Source organism: Myotis lucifugus, unplaced genomic scaffold, assembly GCF_000147115.1.
Source record: "Myotis lucifugus unplaced genomic scaffold, Myoluc2.0 scaffold_1, whole genome shotgun sequence".
In the NCBI taxonomy this organism is placed as follows: domain Eukaryota; kingdom Metazoa; phylum Chordata; class Mammalia; order Chiroptera; family Vespertilionidae; genus Myotis; species Myotis lucifugus.
This window is the reverse complement of record NW_005871049.1, coordinates 27026871-27045432: the sequence shown is the minus strand read 5'-3', so window position 1 is coordinate 27045432 and position 18562 is coordinate 27026871. Positions and strand designations below refer to the sequence as shown.

General features: G+C 38.4%; 1 pseudogene; it reads left to right on the top strand.

Annotated features, from left to right (window-relative positions):
- The first annotated feature begins 4943 nt into the window (after positions 1-4943).
- On the top strand, positions 4944-5455 carry LOC102437538 (annotated as a pseudogene).
- Positions 5456-18562: the final 13107 nt, after the last annotated feature.

The window sequence follows — 18562 nt, the reverse complement described above, 5'->3', positions numbered from 1 at the left end:
TGTGCTTTTAAATGCTCTGTACCCAAAACAAGTCGATGAAAATGTATGAAGGCATTACCATTTGACTTAAGTGTATCTACTTATGACTCAACCCCACAAAGATAATTGCAGAATAAGATGTTAGGGTGGCTTTGCAAAGCATAGTTTCAGTGCTTTTGTTTTCAAGATCAACAAAATGGAAGATACTGAGCAAAAATAGGAGGCTTGCAGCACGTACTGAAAGCCGGACTGACTCAGTGTTATTTAGCTTCTTTGTGTCCCCAAAATAAAGAAACTGGTCTTGAAGACAGTGGTATTTTCCTTGGCTTCATTTCATTGAGGTTTATTCCTTAAGCTTTCATTTTCATTGGTTTATTTATGTACATATTTGCAGGGATAATGTCAAAAGATAGCTGTAAGAGTGTTAACTTTAATATTTGAAATGTATTATTAATAAGAGTCGATGTATAAATAATGAAGAGCGCGATGAACAATGAATGTTTTTGAACCAACAAAATCGGTTGAGCAGTGGTTAGAGCAGAGTGCCTGATGCCTGGTGTGCCATGGTCTGCATTCTCCAAATCTTAGCAAGGCCAAGGATCACGCGGAACCAGAAAAACGTATCGGGGGAACTTTGAAACACTACAAGTGAATTGTCTGCAAAGTCTTCCTGAAAAACCAAAACCAAAACAACTTGTAGGGAAGTTAAAGCAAGCTATTAGTAGCCTCACTGCTATCCTCTCTCAATGATCATTTTAGTATTGAAAAGAAATTCCTCCCTTACATCTTCTATTTTAATTTGCAAAATACAAGTCAAGTAGGCTAGAAATTACTAAGGAAAATCATACTGCTGATGCCAGTGAGCTTCTTGGAATTCTTCATTGTTTGTTGTTTGAAAGAAATACAGATGAATAATAAATATTGTTTTCTTTTATCTTACTCAAAAATGAGGCTGGCGGGACTGTTAAAAAAACATTGTTGGCATTCATGTTAATTTCTTCATATATATTGCTTAGCTCTCAAATTACATTAATGTGACACAACATTGAGTTTTCTATTTGGTTCTATACCTTTGCATTAATAATGCATGCAGTTATTTGCAAAGAAAATTTTACATTCCTAGGGAGATGTATTTGGTTATGGGACTTTTGAGTGTTTCAAGTTATACCTAGCCACATACACTTTAAGGCTACCTCTGTACTAAAATGCTCATTAATCCATAGCTCTGAGCATTTGCATTTTTATTATGGAAGGGCCATGAGCAAAGGTGCCTTGCTTATTACTCTCTAAAAGGATTTCCTTTTAGGCCTCTGCCTTAGTCTTTTCAGAGTACCATACCAAAATAGCATAAGTCGTGTGGCTTATAAACAGCAGACATTTATTTCTCTGGAGCCTGGGGAATCCAAGATCAAGGCATTGGCAGATTCAGGGTCTGGTGAGGAGCCCACTTCCTGGTTCCTAGAGGGCCATCTTCTCACGTGTCCTCACATGATGGAAGGGGCCAGGGATCTCTCTGGGGTCTCTTTTGTATGGGCACTAATTTCATTCATGAAGGCTCCAACCTCATCATATAATCATCTCCCAAATGCCCCACCTCCAGATACCCCCACATTGGGAAGTAGGTTTCAATGTATAAATTTGAGGGGGGAGGAGACACAAACATTCAATCCATAGCAAACTGATAGCTGATTTTGCGCATTTCACAATGACTAGAGGCCCAGTCGCAGCACCTATTTTGGAGAGGGAGGGGCGGGGTGGAATCTACTTTCTAACTTCAAAGTAAATGACCTGGATCTCTAGACGAGTTCATCATAACCTGTTTCCTACCATGAAGGAGAACGTCTTTTCATAGTAAAGAAAACTGAGATTTTTGATATGTTTATTTCTTCAGTCAATTTTTTAAAGCTATTTTTCTCTATAGTACATAAGCTTCATAACAATGGAGGGTGTTTGTATTTTAGAGACTGGAAGTATTCAAGCACTATATTGCTTTCCTCTTTCTTTTGGCGTGGTTGGAAGTGAAATTATACCATGATAATTATGTGTTTAGGAGTCATTTAAAATATATAACCAAAGGGGACTTGTACCCCTATATTCATTACAATCAGGTAGGTTCTAATTGAAAATAAGTCGGAGATTTTAAGAAAGGAAACTTTTGACTGATTAAAACACTGTAAGATATAGAGAACTCACTGGGAAGTTGATTTGCGTTATCTTCTGTGAGTTCCTTTGGTTAGGTTAAAAATATCATATGAGAAAAGATTGCTTGAAAACAAAGGTAATGTGAATAATTTATTGGAGAAATAAGTCACTGCTTTCACTAGAGGGGGAAAATGCCACATCTGAGTAAACAAGATGCAGGCAAGGCCTCCACAGCAGTTGAATACCACTTGTATGACCAGAATAACAGTGAACTGGATTATTCGTATGACAGTTGTTCTTTCTCCTCTCCCTCTTCCTCCAATTATGTTGCCATTTCTAGGCTCCACCACATCTCCCAGCCCCAACAATTAGAAACAAAGTCCTATCTTTTCCCAAATCTGAATATCTCCTTCTCCTCACACAATGTTTTCCAGCTAGCTTTTCCTTCTTAATGTCTACCAAATGAGTATACTCTGACAGATTATTATAACCTTCTAGGACTCTTGTGGAGGTATGGTTAAAAATGAGACCAATGATTCAACAATTGAAAATTACTAAATAGTTTCTCAAGGGAAACTGTTGACAACTGCTTTAAGTTTTATTTGGGATAACTCCTTCCCTCATGACCCTGAGAGTCATGAAGATCATAAGGAACAAGTGACTATAAATCTTTTATAGCATCTTTACGTGTTTTGCTGCTCTTCTCAGCGTAAGGTAGGTGCCATGGAAACAATGACAATGGCTAAACTCAGCTAGAAATACTTGCTGTTATATATGCCACATGTGAGATATGGTTCTTTCCTTCCTTCAAAGCAGGAAGGAGGAAATCTGAAGAGTAACATTCTAATGACACTGTAATTCATTCATGTTCATTGCAAGGATTATGTCTTGAGATTTTGCTATTTGTTGGATCTTATTGCCTTCATTTTAAAAACATGTATATTTGTATTGATTTCAGGGAGGAAGGGAGAGGGAGAGAGATAGAAACATCAATGATGAGAGAGAATTATCGATCAGCTGCCTCCTGTATGCCCCCTTCCCCGCCTCCCCCCACCCCCCGCGATTGAGCCCACAACCAGGCATGTGCCCTGACCAGGAATCCAACTGTGACCTCCTGGTTCATAGGTCATCGCTCAACCACTGAGCCACACCGGTTGGGTTGCCTTCATTTTTAACACAAGGAAATGGAGGTTATGAGAAGTTAAATGACTTTTATAAGGGTCACTTAGATAAGATCCAGATTGGGGCAAGTCTGATATCAGACTCCTCTGCTATGTGGCCCTCAATCATTAGTGGCTCTATGTGTATCTTTACTACCTTCATTGCCAGCTTCTGCCTCAATAATCCTAAGTGGATTACACCTTTTTGATTCTACAGAAATAGTCTTATTTAATCCTAAAATTGTTTTAGCAAAATTTGTAATTTTTCAGTCCTCGAAATTCTAGTTACATTTTACACAACTTCCAATTCCCAGAAATGTGACATAGTATATAAGTTGAGAAACTGTTGCTATAAAACACCTATTATTGCTGAAAAGAAATAATTTATACACAGCTGATTTGTAAGTGATATCTGCAGGAGACAAAAATAAATAGTGTAGGAGCTGTAGGTGCTACAATCCCGGAAAAATGTGGTGTGGCAGGAATGTGTGCTTTCCTACATCTAGGAGTTGGGATTTAAATGTGCTCAGGGTGTGAGACCTTAGGCTGTGAGCTCATGCAAAATACAGAGTTAGAATCAATAAATCTGCATGAATTCAGGACCCTCAAAAAGCTGTCTGTAGTAAAAGTATGAACTATTTTTAAAAAGCCACCTTCCCTGTAGCACATGGAGTCAACAAAGAAGCTTGTCAGTTTGGATTCTAAGTGGAAGGAAATAGTCTCCCCTGAGAATCTGTAACCTTATCCAGTTCTTACTCTGGTCTGGAATTTGAATTTATACCAGGGTTTGGAACCATTTTCCTTAAAGGAAATGTAAATATTACCAGCTTTAAGGGCCACACAGTCTCCATTGTAGCTATTCAACTCTGCTAGTGTAGAATGAAAGCTGCTGTAGAGAATATGTAAATAAATGGGCATGTTTGTGTTTCAATAAAACTTTATTTACAGGCGGTGGGGGAGGACGAAGATGGTAAATGGGGTCAAATACATGGTGGCAGAAGAAGACTAGATTTCGGGTGGTGAGCATACAATTAACTACACAGATGCTTTATATTAGTAAGTGTACAACTAAAATTTATACAATGTTGTTAACCAGTGTCACCCCAACAAATTTAACAATCCAATTAAAAAGAGAGCAAAGGACCTAAACAGTCACTTCTCCAAAGAGGACATACAGATGGCCAATCAACATATGGAAAAAATGCTCAAAGTCATTAATCATCAGAAAAATGCAAATTAAAACCACAATGAGATACCACCTCACACCTGTCAGAAAGGCTATCATTAATTTTAAAATTTTTTAATTCTTTTTTATTTTAATTAATTTTCTTTAAAATCGTTATTGTTGAAAGTATTACATATGTCCCCATTTTTTTCCCTATTGACCCCTTCTAGCCTGCCCCTGCCCACCCCAGGCCTTCACCACCCTACTGTCTGTGTCCATGGTTTATACATATATGCATACAAGTTCTTTGATTGATCTCTTCCCACCCACCTCCGCCTAATAAAAGAAAATGTAAACTTTATTTACAAAAGAGGAGGTGGTTTGCTGAATGCTGATTTATAATGTCTGCCTGGTCTAACAGACTACAAGTCAAAACTCTGATATAAAAATTGGTCCTGTCCACCATCAGGCCTCCCGCCGCACCTTCCCCTCTCTTCCTCGGCGCTGCCTACGGAGGTGGCAGCCATCTCCTACTCGGCACCATGGCTGCCCTCAGACCCCTCGTGAAACCCAAAATTGTCAAAAAGAGGACCAAGAAGTTCATCTGGCACCAGTCAGACCGATATGTCAAAATTAAGCGGAACTGGCGGAAACCCAGAGGCATTGACAATAGGGTGCGTAGAAGATTCAAGGGCCAGATCTTGACGCCCAACATTGGTTATGGGAGCAACAAGAAAACAAAGCACATGCTGCCCAGTGGCTTTTGGAAGTTCCTGGTCCATAACGTCAAGGAGCTTGAAGTGCTGCTGATGTGCAATAAATCTTACTGTGCTGAGATTGCTCACAACGTCTCCTCAAAGAACCGCAAAGCCGTTGTGGAAAGAGCAGCCCAGCTGGCCATCAGAGTCACCAATCCCAATGCCAGGCTGCGCAGCGAAGAAAACAAATAGACAGATTGTGTGCACATTGTATTTGTGTTAATAAAATCATAAAATTCTGCCAAAAAAAATTGGTCCGGTCCAGTGATAACTCTAAGGCTCCTGGACAAAGCAAACATAACAACTGCTCTGAAGGGATCACCTATTCGCTCAGGCTGAGGGATGCCCTCACTGAAGATGAACACACATTCCTGGATACAACGCCTGTAAGGAAACAGCTCACCATGTCTGAGACTCTGCAGACACAATAATTAGGAGGATTGGGTTCCCTGAGACTTTCAGATAACAGAACTAATAGATAAGGACTATAAAATAAATATAATGTGAGTAAGGGCATAAAGGATTCTAAAATATGAGAAAATAATAAGAGGCTAGAAAAAAACCCAACATGTTGATTGGAAAAAATAATTAAATATAATTTCTATAAATGAAAAGCACAAGTCGTTGAAATGAAATATTAATAGAAAAGTTAAAAAAAACACAGAAGTGAGCCTTAATAAACTCTAAGTTATGTCTGAGGAAATTACCCATATTACATAACTTGAAGAGATGAAGAGATGGAATATATAAAAGAGAGGTACATTGGGATGGAAAAGAAAATATCTAATTTCCAACTACCCTTATACAACTTATGGGTCTCTTGAGAAAGAGAATCAAGACAATGTGAGAAATGTAATATTGAAAGATACAATATTTGAAAAATGTTTAGAATTGCCAAAAGATGTATTCTCAGATTCATGATTCCCAGTGAGACCTAAGCAGAATAGTTTAAAAGCGATTAGTGAAAAAAGACCAATTACTGACAAAGGAATGATCATTTCTTTGGAATGACTCCAGACTCCTTAACAGTAAAAACAGAAGCAAAGGCAGTGGAAATAATTTTAAAGTACTAAGAGAAGAATCCATGTCAGAATTCTGTATGCAGTTAGATAATCATTTGAGGGTGAAAAAAATTAATGTGTTAGATCACCACTTCATAACACTGATTACTTTATCCTTCCTAAAGCTCTCCCTCTTTCCTTCTACCTTCCTGATTATCCATTTCTTCTTAGTGAAGATGTCTCTGTTCTTTTCCACCAATCTGTGAAAATTTCAAGAAAACTTCTTGGCTCTCTGCCCTTCTTGGTCATTTGCCCTCAAGTCTTCAAGTCTGTGTGACTTGCAGATTCATGTTTCTTTTGCCCATATCTCACCAAAATTCCAGTCCTGGGTCATAAGGCAACAGGAAATGTCCAGTTCATTGTGTGACTGAAAGTGTTTCAAGTAGCTTTTACCGTCTCTCCATGTTGCCACCAGTGGCTAAGTTAGGTATCTTTTCCGTGTCTCTATGTCTTTCAATGCCATCATCAGTTCCCAGTTCCCTAACATTAAAAGTGTGGGAGTTATTGCCCCTCTTCCCCTCCATTCTCAGATCTGATCTGTTACTACAACTTCTTGTATTTATTCAAAACATTAACTTGTTCTTATTATAACATCACTTAATGTCGGTATTTTGTTTCTATATTCATGAAGTGGCCAACAGCTTCCCCAAGGATCTCCCAATCCTAGTCTTGACCTCTTCTGATTTAAACCAAAGACTGGTGCCAGGTCACAGCTACTTTCTTCTTGGTAATCACCTCCCTTGGTCTGCATTCTTCATAAGTAAATATCCAGCTTTATCACATCGACAGTGAAATGTCCTGATGTCCTGGACCTGTAGTTTGAACTCACTTTATCAGTTTCATAATTCCCCTTAGACACGTCCGCATCTTACTTGGGACCATTTTGTGTTTCCTTCCTTAACTATGTTTTTGTTTCATGTCTTATATCTCTTGACCTCAGAACCTTGTTTTCATTTTGTCAAGACTGAAACGATATTTTATAACTGACTGTATGAGCCCTCCTAAATTATATATATATATATAGTAGCATGGGGCTTTATAGGGACTGTGTGTGTGTGTGTGTGTGTATGTTCCACATCTTTACCTCAGACCAAGGGAAGGGATGTCCTGAAAAAGAGGGAGCCTTTGTGGCCCCTCAGATCACATCGCTAGAGGCTGCTGTCTCTATTTCTTAGCTGCCCTGGGCTTCATGGCTCAGCTTCCCAACTCGATTAAAGTTCCTTAATAATTAAAAACAATCCAAACACTGTCCTTCACCACTTTTGCATCTTCTTCCCCTTCTCTATATCTAAGTCTGGATACATAGAAGGTGCTTAATAAATGCTGGTTGAATAAATGACTAAGTATCATTTGTGGGTATCATAGCACAACGTAGTGAGTCTTCCACTTGAACTGAGGTAGAGCCTTTGGGAGTCACCTCGTCCTCGTCGGGGTTAATCATGAAACACCTCTGAGCAGACCTTTGGTGTCCTGGGTTACCTCTTGTGTTGGTCTCCCCTAGAATACATTTCCTTTTAATAAAAAATGACCTCCTAGCTCTGGCCTCTTTCACTTTCTCTTGAGATGCTTTCAAAATCAGGCAATGGCAGAGGTCTTTAGGAAGTGTGGATTTATTTTTGTAACTGATTTTCCATCAAACGTGATATACCTTGATGTGATATTAGCTTTTTTCTCATACTCTTTAGCAGCTCGTTTTTATCAGTGTAAACATGATATGTATTTTTTCTTCAGTTTTTAATTTTTTTTTCTGTGAAGCAAATACCTGAGATGCTTAATGCAAAATGTAAAGTTTTGATTAGCCATTTAGATATTGTCTCCATTTTGTTAGACGCTGATGTTAGCAAGGGTGGCTTCCATCTGTCTCTCACGGTCTACTGGAAGCTTTGGAACCACAGTAGCAGCGATTGCCTATTTAGTGCCACAGAGAACAAAGCCTGCGATATTTTAAGCACCATTACTCTCAAAAAAAGGCAATGATTGCTAGCCTCCTTAAAGTACCAGTAAAGAGATGGTACTTTAAAACAACAACAACAATTAATCATGACAGAAGGACTCAGATGGGGGAAAGGACAGATGGATCTCGTCACAAACTACCCCTAACCTGAATTGCCAGTGCCCTAACATAAATAGAATGTTTGTATGAACACCGAGAGAGAAAAAAAATATCAGAGATAAAAATCTACAATAGTTTTTGCCGTCAAATTTTTAGATGAATGTAAATGATGAATACATTGATAATACAGTGAACACCGTGAAGTTAAAAAAAATTTTGGCATAATAAACATCAACAGTCATCAAGTATTTAATTGATTCAGAGGTAATATAGACATTGGCAAAGGCTCAAATGTAAGCATGTTTAAGTTATTTTTAAGGTTCACTCTAGTATTACCATCATATTGCCTCGTGTAATGCCTGTTCCACTCTAACCTTGTGTGGCTTTAATAGTTCACTAAGACTTGCCCAGCTGGTGCGGCTCAGTGGTTGAGCGTCGACCTATGAACCAGGAAGTCACAATTTGATTCCCGGTCAGGGCACATGGCCAGGTTTCAGGCTCGATTCCCCCCCGCAGTCGATCAATGATTCTCTCTCATTATTGATGTTTCTATCTCTCACTCCCTCTTCCTTCCTCTCTGAAATATGTATATATATATATATATATAATTTTAAAATACGGTAGTTCACTAAGCCTTGACCTACATGGGGCAAACTTTTCTGAACGGTGATTAAGATTTAATGCCACATGATCCCTGGACATTTTCAAATGTAAAGATGCACATAGGGTTTGGGAGAATCTTAAATTATCAATATCAACCAAACAATAGATAGGTGAATATTTTGCTAACTTTGTCGCTATTTCTTAGCTTTATATGTACATCTCCTTAGTCAGTGGTTCTCAACCTTCCTAATGCCGCGACCCTTTAATACAGTTCCTCATGTTGTGGTGACCCCCAATTTCATTGTTACAAATTGAACATAATTAAAGCATAGTGATTAATCACAAAAACAATATGTAATTATAGATGTGTTTTCCGATGGTCTTAGGTGACCCCTGTGAAAGGGTCGTTCGACCCCCAAAGTGGTTGCGACCCACAGGTTGAGAACCGCTGCCTTAGATGGTCGTCAGTAAGGCAATGTGTAATGTAATACAGTGTATGAGAAATGGTGCTCTAACCCCATGACAAGCTTTTTATCACTTAAATGTGTGCATTCTCACATATTCAGAATTTCCAGTATTGGAAAGGTAAGAGTGATGGATAGCTCTGTGCGTCAAAGAATACACATTTATGTGGTGACGATTGCTTTTTATGAAGGCTTTAGCAGGGAGAGTTGCCAAGTGAGGGCTCATCTCCTCAGAACTCTGCATGATGTGCTACAACCATTCATCCCGGCCCCGTGCCAAGCCTCGGTGGTCAGCAGTGATGACGAGCGCTGCTGGCAACAGGCTTTTCAGAAAGAACAATCAAAACAGGCTCCGTTTGTTGCCCTGTGGACGGATTCCAAGAAACATTTTGGTCTCTGGATGATCAAAGCATGGTCCGATAGGCTAAGAATGCAATCACTGATATAATTAACTAATAATGTTTCAGCAAAAAAAAGTTATTAGTGACCACTTACCAACTCGTTTGCATGCTAATGTTTTTTGGGGGGCCGGAAAAGAAAGGCTTTTGAGACTTTTTTTTAATGTTAGAGTTATTTCTGGCTTGAGTTGTTGAGATAACATAAAGGGATTGTGCGTAGGTTACTAGTGCTCAGAGAATCCTGTGAGGTGGCTGGTAGAACCAGTGTGTGGTTTCTGGCACCTCAGTTCAGTTGCCTGGAATGACCTTCCTTTGAGGCCCTACGGCAGGCAAAGGGCAAAGGGAGGGGAGTAACCTGGGACTTGTAGATCCCATTATGTGCCCGAAAGAAAGAAAGAAGATTCAGAACACCTGTTACCTCTCATGATCAACACAGCTATTTCTATTAAACTAAACCAAACACGGGCAGCAATGACCAACTTACCGCGAAAGAAAATGAAGCAAGTGCCTGGACTCGGGCCCTTTCCCAAGCCCTGAAAACTGACTGATGAAGATCCCTAAACGTGGGTGACTGCTTCCTGTTCATGTCAGCTTCCCGGGAATTCCTTTTTCTTTTGTCACCATGAGGGAAGAGATTCTTTTTTCTTTGTTGGCCCAGTGGGAGAGAAGACTAGAAGATTCTACTCCTACTTTCCATACTGTGCGCTGCGGTGAATGGTAGTTTGGGAACTAGGGGGGTGCCCCCGCATCCTGGGTTGCAGGTTGCAATGTTTTCCCTCAGGAACAGTAGGGAACTAGAGTTCTTTGGTGCAGCTAGTGAGTAGGCTTACAAGGCCTGCTAGAAACACAACCACCATGTAAATTTTTATTTATTTATTTTTTAATTATAGTTGACATGCAATATTGTATTAGGTGTACAACATTGTGATTAGACATTTGTATAACTTACAATGTGATCACCACTATAAATCCAGTACCCATCTGACACATAGCTATTACAATATTATTGTCTATCTTCCCTATGCTGTATTTTACTGCCTGTGACTATTTCTATAACTTGCAGTTTGCACTTCTTAATCCCCTTAACTTTTTCACTCACCATTTTTAACATTGTTTCCCTAAGAATAGTTCCTTCTAAGTTCCAAATGGATTCACAAATATTTATTTTGAGAGTAAAAAACAGCAGTTGGTAGATTGAGGACAACTTGCATTTGATTGTCTCCCTTGTTCATCCTCTCCTTGGGGAATATTTATCTAATATATGTCTAATATTCCCCAGTTATGGACTATATTCCCTATGCTGTATTTTGCATCCCGTGACTGTTTTTATAACTTTCAGTTTGTACTTTTGAATCCCCTTAACTTTTTTGCTCACCATTTTCAACATTGTTTTCCTAGGAATATTTCCTTCTAAATTCCAAATGAATTCACAAATATTTGTTTTGAGAGTAAGAAACAGCAGTTGGTAGATTATAGACAACTTGAATTTGAATATCTCCCTTGCTCATCCTCTCCTTAGGGGATATTTTTCTAATATCTTCCTAATATTCCCCAACCTTCCTTACTGGGCATTTCTTGTTTGTTTGTTTTTCTTTTATGGTATTTTAATTAATGTTCATCGTTAATTTTAGAAATTCCGATGTCAGGGTCCCAAATTCTTCAGAGAACCATTGTACTAGTAATGGTATAAAAGTTCTAAAACTAAAGTTAGAATTTTAGTGGAAAGATGTGCTTTGATAAGTACAACAAAATGTGGTGAGTTGTGAGTTATGTTGGGTTACTCCTTCTAAATGTATGAAGGTCCACTCTTATTAAAACTTATGGTCCATTTCCTATCTTTGTAAGGGCTTTGTTAGTCAGTCTCACAATGGTGCTGCTAGGAAAGTTAATATACAGCAAATTATTGGGATGGAGTACACGCCCCATTTGTCTTTTGTGCGGACTGAAAGGTCCCAGGTTCGATTCCGGTCAAGGGCATGTACCTGGGTTGCGGGCACATCCCCAGTAGGAGATGTGCAGGAGGCAGCTGATCGATGTTTCTCTCTCATCGATGTTTCTAACTCTCTATCTTTCTCCCTTCCTCTCTGTAAAAAATCAATAAAATATATATAAAAAAAAAAAAACATACAGCAAATTATTGTGATGGAGTACACGCCCCATTTGTCTTTTGTGCCGCCTTTGTGCTTTGCTGGAATCCACACAATGTCACATTTATGGAAAGAAGGTACCTTGTTTCAGAAAAATAAATATTCTTCTCCTATACCACCTAATGTTCCTTCAAGCTCTCTTCAACCAAAAAAAAAAAAAAAAAAAAGTAAAATTCCACAATGGGTAGTAAAGCCAAGACACTACTATTAATCATTCATATATAATCAAACTTGAAAATTTTAAAATGAAAGGAAGTGAAAGCTCTCCCCTCTTTGCTCACCCCATTGCCATTCCCCCGCCCCCAATTCCGTCATTTCCCCTCTGGGAAATAAGCTGGACTAAGAATATGTCCAAAATTGAATTTCAGAAGAGGCTTTCTGAAGCCCGTTGGTAATAAAAAGCCCCATTGATGTTGATGTCTATGTGGATCAGGGTGTTTCTAGTGCATTTCTTTCCAGCATCACTGAATTCTTCAAGGAAAATTGGATTCAAATATGAACAACACATCAGTTTGCAAAGTGTTTGCCATTGTTTTAATCAATACTTTAAAAAAATCGCATGCAACAGAAACTCCAATTAGAGCAAAGAAAAAGGAGACACAGCGTGTTTGTTCCCATAGCTGTGAAGTCAGTTGTCAAAGAGAGCTGCATGGACCAGGGGCTTGGAGTTTGGAACTGAATGTGATGACTCCAGGAACCTCTTCTTAGTATCAACTTTCTTTCATTTCTTCCCTCTTGTCTCTGCTCACTTTCATTCTACAGAACGTGCTACTTGAGAACAGGGAAGATGGCCACAGAGAGTCCCAAGGTTACTTTCAACGGTTCTTAGTTCAAGAACTATTCAAGAGGCCAAACATTCCCTCTCCTTTGGAAAGATCTGGGTGATCTGGGTGAAGACTCCATATCATCTGGCTTAGGTTGCAGCTTCTCCACATGGATTAATCATTATTCCGGGGAGGGAGGCAGTGTTGATGCATTTGGCCCAGCATGGTCCTGCGTGGTTACTGAGTAAGGCAGGGTGGAGTGGACGTATATTTTACAATCCCAGCAGCAGAAGGAAGCTCACTAGAAAAAGGAGGCTATTAAAACTGGGAGGCAGATGCAAACACTATGCACACAATCTATTGCATCATTACTAATAAGAACATATATATCAATTAGAGGGTCAGGACAAGTAACATTAGACACTCAAACTGGGTAATTGGACTATTTACAAAGGTGTGAGGAAGATACTGGGAAACCACAGTGATGCAGTTCTCTGGGACTCTTAAGAGCAAGGGCTTTACCCATCTTAAGCCCACTTTCTCTCACAGTGACCTTTTTAGGGAGGGATATGGGGAATAAATACTCCAATGTCTTGTTGTCCCCTATCTCCCATCTCCTGCTGATGTACCCTATTGGATGAGCCTATCTAGAAGCCAGTGAACAAGGGAGTCCATCGATGTAATCTTTACAGGTCAGCCTATCCTTTCAGAGCCCAGAGTGGAAAAGGGTAGAAATCTAGAGGGACAAACAGAAAATTTCCAGCACAACCTTACACACACACACATACACACACACACACACACACACTGATAGGAACACTATGCAATTGAATAGCCAATAAATTATATATATATATATATATACACACACACATATATATATATATATTCTATACTATATAATAATTATAATATATTATCATACATATTGCTTGGAAAAATTCAAAGAGACAGTTTGGTGTAATGAAAGCTTTTAGAGGCAGGCCAACTTGCATTTGGGTCCTCTGCTCTAATCTTGGTCACTTCAACTTTGTCTAGGCCAACACTGGGTAGGCCAAAGCAGTTCTATCTGCAGACTAGATGAGTCAAAGCCCAATATTCTGCAACCTCCACTATACATAAATCAGCCACACTCAAATGATTAGATCCAATTAAACTAGTGATATGATGATCAGGCAGAATATCATTTGACTCATTTATTTTTAAAGTTCTAAAATATTTTGGGGTGTTTTGTAATGAGTTTGGGTTTGTGGTTATGAAATTCCAATGAGCACTGGACTGGATAATCCTAAAAATTCTCTTAACTATTGGTAACAGAAAATAACCCTGGTTAGTGAGACTAATTTTTTCACGTAGGCCAGAAAGTTTTGCCAATAACTAGGCCTTTAAATTATTAGTTGGTTTCCAGTTTCTTTAAAGGGGGCCATGATGATGATGATGATAATGATGATGATGACATTTATGGGACTCTGTACTATGTCTTCACACATATTAATTCATCCAACAACTATGACTCAGGTACAATTATCTCCATTTACAGGTAAATAACCTGCAGTTCAGAGAAGGTTAATAAAATAAGATTACATTTCTAATAAGAATTAAGACCCATTTTCAGATTCTGGTCTGTCTGGTTCTAATTCTTGTCCCGATGGCTACAGACTATTGACTCCCAACAGATTGCTCTTCTGACCTATTGTTTTAATTCTGGATGAATATGTTTACTTTATGTTATTAATAGGTAGCAAGCTATGACTGATTTCACAGTTATTTCTGGTTATTTTTATAATTGTTCTATTTCTATTAGTTAAAAAAATATATATCTGATTACTAAAATTTAATGGAACAACTACTATATCAAAAAAAGTTTCTTTTAAACTAAACATTTTTACCCACAAATTGAATATCTCATTATTTAAAACACGAGAAAAGTTGGGGTGAAATCCAGATGTCCATAAGAAAAAGCTGTCATAGAAACAATAATAAATACTTTAAACAGTTTTTCTTTTAATGAGTTTTTCTCATAAGAGAGTGTTTGGTAGGGGAAGGGAGTTGTTTCTTTGGTTTTTGACCCAAAGTTTGATTTTGTAACAGTTTTTCTAAACTATCCTCATTATTTCATAAGCTTAAACACTATTTCAGTCAAACTATATTAAGAATGTATAATCAAAATATTTATCACAGTTTAAAAATTTATCTAAAAATAATTCCCTACATTAAAGCACACCTCATTATACTCAGAAGACCAACGTTCACTGCATGACTCATTGAAGACTTTGCATTCAAACATGATATGAAGAGGTCTTTAATTACAGAGACAAAACCTCTTCAATAACAGAGTGACGGTGATTAACATCTGGGAGAAAAAAAACCCGGAGGCTCTGATTTGATGGAGCAAAGTATCACCCTCTCAAGTAAACTACTGAAACGTGGACATGCAAAACGGTGGGTGCTATGGTGGGGGCTAGCAGGTGGCACTTAATATGTTTGTTCATTTATTTAGGAGGGGATGTAATCAGGACTCTCCAGTCCATAATAAATGACAAAGAAATACGGCCAAGATGTCTCTAAAAATAGTATTTGAAACGGAGGGGAAAAGGCAGAGGCCTGGTGAGACAGATATTTCCAAGTTAAATCTAGCCTTTTTTATTTTTTGTTTGTTATTATTTCAAAATTTAACCAGTAAGAAGAGGGGGGAAAGTAGAATAAACAGCGTAGGAATAATCATTGTTAATGAAGAATTCAGTGTTATTTCTTGATCCCTGTGCAGCCAGGAGCACCAAGAGGCTCTGAAATCCCAGGACAGTGCCTGGCCTGTAGCAGGTCCCCCCAAACTATCTGTAAATAAATGAACTTATTACCCCGAGCAATCAGCAGGAGTCCAGAGTAGAACAGGATGACACTGGCTGTACATCAACTATTTGATTTTCAGGGCGAGGGGAGTGGGGAGTTCCCGGATGCAGGGGATTGCCCTGTCCCGAATGCAGTTAGTGCACCAGCTGAGAATCATTGGGGGTTTCAGGACTTATTTGTGGTGGAAGTACTTCCGCTGGCCAGCACGTTTCATCTTGGGCTGAACGAATTTTTGAGGACTTTTCCTAAGCCTGGTATAATTTAGCGGAGAATGGATAAATAAGGCTGAGGAGGCAAAGAAAGCTTGTGGATTGTATGCGTAGGACACCAAAGGAAAGACTGGAAGTAAAAAAACCAACTTTCTCACTTTCCCTGTGGGGATGGAGCTGGTCATAACACAACACAAATGTGACTTAGTTACTAGTTCAGTATTACTAATTGATAAACCAGTTTGTTATCTAAAACCCAACTGGATACGTTAAAACATTGATTTCTATTCAGGAAGACAGGATTTTTGTGGTTGCTGTTTGGTTGGCAAATTGGTTGGTTTTACCAGCCAGAGCTCTACCATGTATTTAAAGCACAATTTTTGGAATACTGACTTTCATTTTAAGTTCTGTTTTAGGTTGGTGTTCTATACAAGTAACTGCATGAAAATTGTCCCTATTTCTATGTCAGTATCTATCTATCTACCTATATTTCCTTTTTAAAAGAGCAAAATTGGGATATCATTGTAAATTCAGGTTTGGAGCCTACTTTTTTCTCACTAAATATAATGTGATCATCTACTGATGTTACTAAATAATCTTGAAAATGTGATTTTAAGTGCTGCATAGTATTCTATTGCTTTAGCACAATTTATTTATAAGCCCTTTGTTACTGAATATTTAGATTGTCACCACTCTAAAAATTATTGTCAACAGTGCTGCAAATAAATCTTGATTATTGTAATCAATTTCTGGAAATGAAATGGTGAATCAAGAAGGGCGTGGAATTTAAGGTCCATATAGTGTTGGAATCTTGATTTCCCATCCTTCCTTGTCAAATCCCCATGGAGACTCAACACTTGGTTATTTAATGCACCTGGTTTACTGAGCGTTCTTTAAAAGCTGTGCTTCTACTGTAGCTGAGGAGAAAAAAAATAAAGAGAAAATCAAGCAGAAGAAAGGATAACCTGACAATTTACCTTTTCTTTGTGTGTGTGTGTGTGTGTGTGTGTGTGAGAGAGAGAGAGAGAGAGAGAGAGAGAGAGAGAGAGAGAGAGAGAGAATGTTTTGTTTTGTGTTTGTACCTGAGTGAATGGTCAGAGAGTTGACCAAATATGAGCTTGGCAAACATGAAGGGCCTCAAGCCTGGAAGTGAGAAGTTAGGAATGATATTTGGTGACAAGCTGTAAGTGCTAAAACATTATCTGCAAATAATGTACAGTTGTAGTCAAAATTTTTTAAATTACATTTTCATAAATGTAAGTAATCTCACTATAATCAGAAAACTAGGTTGCAGGAACAATTCTGACTTAAATTGGCAGGTGAATAATCCCTTCAATTCAATAGCTTAAGTGCTTTCTATATATGAAATTAAACTTGTGGCTCTGCCTACCCCAGCCCCTTCCATTTGTCTTAGTACCTGACAGCATAACCAATGATGGATTTCTTGGCTCCTGGTATTTTAAGTTAGATTTATATTTCTTCTTAAATGTAGTCTTTTTGGTGTTTATTAATCATCTGGAGGATATATTTAAAATGGTGCAATTTTCTTTTTTAAATTGTGTGCTTAACTCTTGTCAATGTTAATCATACTATGTGTGCACATCAAAGTAAAGCTATGAATGTATGACTAGACCATGCCTTCGGAGATAAAATGCTACAGATTTTTCAGACACCTTCAGAAATTGCCTTATTTCTTTCATATTTCATTAACGCACCTGAGTCCCACATGTATCCTAAGTATAAATTTTTGTATAGTTTTTGAGGTTAAAATGCTATGTTGTACTATAAATCATATTTTCTGAAGATTCATTAGGTTTTACTTAAAACTATAGTTTTGATGCCCTAGTCAGTGTGGCTCAGTTGGATGAGCGTCATCCCATGCATCGCCAGTTTGATTCCCGGTCAGGACACATACCCAGGTTGCTGGTTGCATCCCTGGTTGGGGATGCATGAAGGAGGCAACTGACTGATGTTTCTCTCTCATATCAGTGTTTCTTTCTCCTTCTCCCTTTCCCTTCTTCTCTCTCTAAAAAAATCAATGAAAACATATTTTTTAAAAAAATCCTGGCCAGTGTGGCTCAGTGATTGAACATCAACCTATAAATCAGGTCACAGTTCAATTTCCTGTCAGGGCACATGCCCAGCTTGCAGGCATGATACCCAAGGATAATGCAGAAGGCAGACTATCAACGATTCTCTCTCATCATTGATGTTTTTCTCTCTCCCTCTCCCCTCCTCTCTGAAATCAATAAAAATATATTAAAAAAATAAAAATAAAACCATCCCTAGCTGGTTTGGCTCAGTGGATAGAGCATTGGCCTGCGGACTGAAGAGTCCCAGGTTCGATTCCAGTCAAGGGCACATGCCTGGGTTGCAGGCTCAATCCCCGGTAGGGGGTGTGCAGGAGCAGCCGATCAATGATTCTCTCTCATCATTGATGTTTCTATCTCTCTCTCCCTCTCCGTTCCTCTCTGAAAGCAATAAAAAGATATATATTTTTTTTTAAAAAAAAAACATAGCTTTGAGCAACAGTCATATTTGGGAAACATGTCAGTTTGCCATACACATCATCATCCTTCTCAATTCTGGAAAAACTATGAAAACTAGGACAAGTTTATTTTAATTAATATTCTCATAAATCTCTCCAGAGTGCATTGCAATTTCCATTAATTTTAAAGTGCTTCTGGAACCACAGGGGACAGCGTCCCCCAGTTTAACTGCATAGTTACAAGTAAGTGCAGTAAATGTTAGTATGGTATTTTGATTTAAGGAAAAGTTGAAATGACTCAAAGCTTCTTGGTGGAAAAAC